Source organism: Apostichopus japonicus, chromosome 2, assembly GCF_037975245.1.
Source record: "Apostichopus japonicus isolate 1M-3 chromosome 2, ASM3797524v1, whole genome shotgun sequence".
Classification (NCBI taxonomy): Eukaryota; Metazoa; Echinodermata; class Holothuroidea; order Aspidochirotida; family Stichopodidae; genus Apostichopus; species Apostichopus japonicus.
This window is the reverse complement of record NC_092562.1, coordinates 7,963,640-7,969,639: the sequence shown is the minus strand read 5'-3', so window position 1 is coordinate 7,969,639 and position 6,000 is coordinate 7,963,640.

Here is a 6,000-nt window from a genome sequence, read left to right as displayed (position 1 = left end):
AGTCCTCAGCAGGGAATATTTGGACGCACCAGAATCTTAGACTGAGTTAGCGTTATAATATATATAACAAAACGTCAAAAAATCAGTCATATCCCTCATATATATATAAATATATATAAATATATACATATATATATATATATATATATATATATATATATATTTATATATATATATATTTATATATTATATATATATATATATATATATATATATATATATATATATATATATATATATATATATATATATATATTTATATATATTTATATATATGAGGGATATGACTGATTTTTTGACGTTTTGTTATATTTTCGATTTTTTGGCGAATAAATTATCATATATTACAGGCTATCAAATTTACGGTCAGTATCAAAGTCATGGTCTCCAAGCTGTTCAAGGGCTGGAGTGATAAGAAGAGGCTGCTGTGCACCAACTTCATGTTTTAACACCTCAGTTGTTATTTAACTGGAACAAGGGTCTAATAAAGGCTAATTAGTATGCGCATAAATTAAAACTTGTACACACAATACACAAAAATTAGAAACAAATTGCTTTGACTTCAATTTCTTATTTCTTATTTGGGGTGTCTCTTCTCGCCGATAGGAACACTCCCGTTTGTTCTTGACCCAAATGGTCTGTTCCCAGCCGCGTTAAGTGTCTCACAACTGGTCATAGGCAACGTTCACTGGAGTGTGTCTCCCCTCTCCGGAAGGAGCCCCCCCCCCCTTCGGTTTCGACCTGAGGGGCCTGTTCCCTACTGGTAAGGGGCTTAAATGTGATGTTAGACACCGTTTCCGGAGGGGTGTCTCCTCTCGCCGAGAGGATCATTCCCGTTCGTTTCCGATCGATCGGCACGTTCCCAGCAGCGTATGGGGCTCATGTGGTAGGCACCGTTACCCTCTTTCGTTTTCGACCTGAGCGGCCTGTTCCCTACCAAGTAATGGGCTCAAGTTTGATGTTAAACACCGTTTCCGGAGGGGAGTCTCCTCTCGCCGAGAGGTGCACCCTCATTCGTTTTTGACCTGAACAACCTGTTCTCCGCCTTCTTATAGGGTAAAGTGTTTTTGAAAGGCACCATTTCCCGGGAATGGTCTCTCACCGAGAAGAGCACCCCGTTCGTTTTCGACCTAAAGGGCCTGTTCCCCACCTGATAAGGGGCTACAATTTGATGGTAGGCACCGTTTTCCGGATGGATGTGTGTCTTCTCTAGCCTAGAGGAGCCCCCCCCCCCTTTTTTTTTGTTTTTAACCTGGGCAACCTGTTCTCCGTTACATGAAGGGTAAATTTTGGTGGTAGGCACCGTTTTCTTGAGAGTTGTCTCCTCTCGCCGATAGGAGCCCCACAGTTCGTTTTCGACCTAGGCGGCCTGTTCCCCACCTGATAATGAGCTAAAAGTTGATGGTATGCACCGTTTTCCGAATGGGTGTGTGTCTTTCCTCGCCGAGAGGAGCTCCCCTTTCGTTTTCGACATGAACAGCCTGTTCTCCGTTTCATGAGATGGTTAAATTTGGTGGTAGGCACCGTTCTCTTCAGGGGGTGTTTCCTCTCGCCGCGAGGAGCACCCCGTTCGTTTTTACCCAAACGGCATGTTTTCCACCTCGTCTAGGGCTAAAATAAAGTGAAAGGCATCGTTTTCTGGAGGGGTTGTTGTCTTCTCTCGCCAAGTGGGGCACGTTTTCGGCGTGAACAAAGTATTCTCCGTTTCGTGAGTGGGTAAATGTGGTGGTATGCACCGTTTTCTTGCGTGGTGTCTCCCCTCGCAGAGAGGAGCACCCCCGTTCACTTTCGACCTAAACGACCTGTTCCCCACCTGATAAGGGTCTCAAATTTGATCGCAGATACTGTTTCCGAGGGTGTCTCCTCTTACCGAAGGAGCACCATCATTCGTTTTTTACCTGAGAGGCCTATTTCCCGCCTTATAAGGGGTAAAAGTTGGTCGAGAGGAGCACCCGTCGTTTTCGACCGAAACTGCCTGTTTCCGCCGCGTAAGGGGCTCAAAACTTGTGGTAGGCACCGTTCCGGGATTGGTGTCTCTCGCGGCGAGATGAGCAATCCCCTACCTTATCGACCTAAACGGCCTGTTCCTTGCCGCGGGTGGGACTTCAAGGCGGGACAGTCAGGGAGCGTTTTTTTACCAAAACAGGCAGTCTCTCCTTGCTCTAGGTCCTAAAACAGGATATCCTCGTTTATACGTTTACGCGTCAAACGACCTGTTCCCCGCATCTCCGGGGCTCGAACAGGGGCTAGGCCTCGTTTACCAGCGGTGTCCTCCTCTAATCTCTCTGAGCTCGAGAGAACGTTTACGTGAAAAACGACCTTAAACGGAAACATGGGGGTGAGGTCTGTTGTCGGAAGGGTGAGGTCCTATAATCTCTCTGATTTCAACGCAGCGTTTTAGACCAAAACGGGCAGCCTCCCGCACCTCAGGGATCTCTCAAGTTTCCTTGGGGGTACGCTTCCTCGTTCCTCTCTGAGCTCGAAAGAAAGTTTTTGAGTAAAACGACCTATTTTCCGCGATCCGGTAGGCTCCAAATAGTGCCTAGACTCCGTTTTCTGAGGAGTATGCTCCTCTCAGATCTCTGATCTCAAGGAATCGTTAAAGACCAAAACGAACAGTTTCCCATTCCTCAGGGGGCTCAACACAGGGTAATCTCTAGTCTTGTTTAGACCCTAGACTACTATAGGCAACTTCTCAATGTTGGCGTGTGGTGTATGTTTATAGTGCGCCCCAATTTCCTCATTTTCTTTCGGCGTTTGTAACGGACAGATCTTCGGGCAAGTTTAATTCAGTGGACAAGCGCCCTCGTGCATACATAATCTCAAGATGTGTAGATATAGCATACAATGCATATATACTACAGCGGTGTAATGAAATAAGCTGCTACAATAGAGCGGACGAGCGCCCCCAATCGTGCAAACATAATAACCGGTATCGTGCACGGAAGCTTCGTGAGAGATAAAAGTACGCCAGAGCAACGAACATGTCTAAACCAAGACTATGTAATCTCCGTCATCGGAGGGTGTTCTCAGTAGTATAGTATAAGTAAGATCGATATGCACAAGAAGGCCAATCGGAATACCATTGGGAATGATTCAACAGCGACCCTAAGATTTGCCCAAGTGTGACCCTTATATGATCGACCCTACGATAAGTCAAGACGTGGACATCCAAAAGGTTATGGTTGAAGGATCCTGTTTTCGATCCTCAGTTTCGTTGTTGTTGTGATTATAGTTTTAATTTAAAAGGAAGTTGGCCTGATGTTTCGATCCTAGCAGGATCTTCTCCAGAGGCTTAAAAGCCTCTGAAGAAGATCCTGCTAGGATCGAAACGTCAGGCCAACTTACTTTTACACATTCTATTACACAGGCACTCTAGTGGATAAGCAGTTTGCTAACAGTTTTATTTTGTTTTAATTTAATACGTAGACAAGTTTGTTTCTTTCTTCTTTCTTGGCCGGGAAGGATTACGGATTAAATGCTTTATGAAAAATTAAGCACAGCACATCTACCTACTGGACTACGCAAGAAATCATTACGTAGACAAGCAGAAACAAAACATGGGTACAAATAGACCTAGAAAAATGTTTAAATAGAAGACAAATTTGAGAGTATTTTCATTCGACTGACTAATTGTTTCAACCTGAAAACATGAGGAGAAAATTAGATGTTTTGATTGCCAACTACTGAAACGTGCAAAAGTGCAACAATTAAGAGGCTTTTCTCCTCTTTTTTAGTTTGTACCTCTTTCTGTTATCGTTTAATTTTACAGCTTAGACGGTTCTTTACGATTCATTATTATTTTATTAAAATGAAATTTGAATCGTGTTCGATGATTCGTTCTAAAACTCCCTAGAAAAAAAACTCAATGAAACGCCTTTAATTAAGTAAATATCACATGGTTTCTGGAAAAGAAATCACCTGTTTGAACATATTCATCTCGTTCCCCTTGTAAAATTCAAACATCTTTTTTATTCTACAAACGGAACTACATCTTTAATATCATACCATATGAAATAATATTCAAACGACGCCATGTTATATTGAGCCCATATGTTTTTACAGTATCGATATTCAGCAAAAGATTTAGTATTTGCTAAAGCGTTGCTGAAGGCTTCGTTTGGAGGCAGAGAACAGTTCAGCAGTCGTTTCCTGAGATGAAGTTTTACTTTCGCTTGCCTCATCATCTGTTAATGATGGTTTTAATTCATAAACAAAAATGTTACATTCAAAAATCTCTAACAGACTCCATTCCTCCGATCTGTTGTTGATATGTTGCAATAAAAAGAGTTGATAAACTGAGACATCTGAAAAACATAAATTTTCTTTGCACGTTTTTTTTAGTTTTTGGATTAGTTGTCATTCATATGATATTTGGATTTTGCTTGATGAAGTAAACAAGGCAGTTGGCAATTCGGATATCCTAACCATCGAAAAGGAAGTTGGTGATATCTTCTAAAATCCATATTGATTCGGGTTTTTGGTTTATAAGCAGAATGCTCAATATCGCGATTGCTGAACTGTTGGAGGAATCATCGTCTATATTGCTACTTATTACAATAGGATATTGCAAAAGCAGATGATTGTTGTACGAAGAATGGAAATATCTTAATTCCTTAATTATCTATTCCTTTGAAACAATCCTAAGGACATATTCATGTTCAATTGATATGTTTGTTACGCAAACACAGCCTCGACCAAGTTTTGTATATATACTGGTGATTAAACGAATTAAACGAAATTTATCTAAAGCTTACAAAAAAAAAATATTTTTGCGGTGGTGAGTCCGAAATGGATGACCACACACCACACAATATAATGCCCACTGATTCTAAGAATATTATAAGTGAAATACAGTTGTGAAGAGTAGACAAGGGGCGCCTCGTTAACGTACACCTAAATAACACAAGATCGGTGATCAGTCAAAACACGATTATGAGCAACATGATTACGATCTTCTCGTTCAGCCATTGTTTTATCAAACCAGCCGCATCGGAATACGCAGGTTGAATGAAATAGGTATATGAGATCTAGATAAATCTTCATTGCGTGTTATTGATTACTGCCCTACTGTATTGTAATATCAACAAGGCACGTGGGCCTATACCACAAAAACAAATTAGCAACAAATACTGAATCCTCCGACATTAGCTGTGAAATGTAAAAGTAGTAGTTTTATTGGTACAAGACCTCAATGGAGTGTATGATATTAAAAGTTTTCAACAATGTATCTATGCAAATTCTGGTCACGGGTATAATGGAAATGTCTGGTTCTATCAAAATATGTAGTTGCCATAGTAACTGAGGTCAAAGGTCATGCGATCTAAGGTGAAATGTGTATATGTAGTTTTGTTGCGATGAGATATGCAACTCCTTGGATTATCCTTTTCTTTCTCTTTTTGGACCTCTGTTCTAACCTTAACTGACATTCTACATATTGAGGCTCACATGGGTTACATTAGCACGTATACCAACCAATGTAAATAGTTTGCGTTGAACTCCAACGTATCTTTATATAATATCTTTCTTTGCGGTATCTTCTTGAGGAGGTTGGTCATCCTTGAAGAATTCTCATAGCTTGATACGTCTGGGCCCACTGGATTTACTTGCTTGAAGCGCAGAAAGTAAGTCCCTTTGCAAGTACAGACGTTTTGGCATTGAAATGATCGTGATCCTAACGGGGTCCAAACATAATAATGAAAGAGTCCACATGTGCCCGAATAAAACTAACGAACAGAAACTAATGAGTTGAAGAACAATACATAGTATATGGACTAAGAGAGCACAAATTTATTAAAGTAAATATTTTCCATTTTCGGTTCACATGAAGTCTTTCTCAACGAAATAATTACTGAAAAAAAAACTATCAAACCGCATCACATGGATAAATGAAAGGTGTAACGGTTGAGTGGCGTCAAGTCTTCATTGAGTTCAACTTTGTGTAACTCCAGTCTAAAAACCATATTTCTTCGCGCTTGCGAACATCAGCAGAAGTAAGTA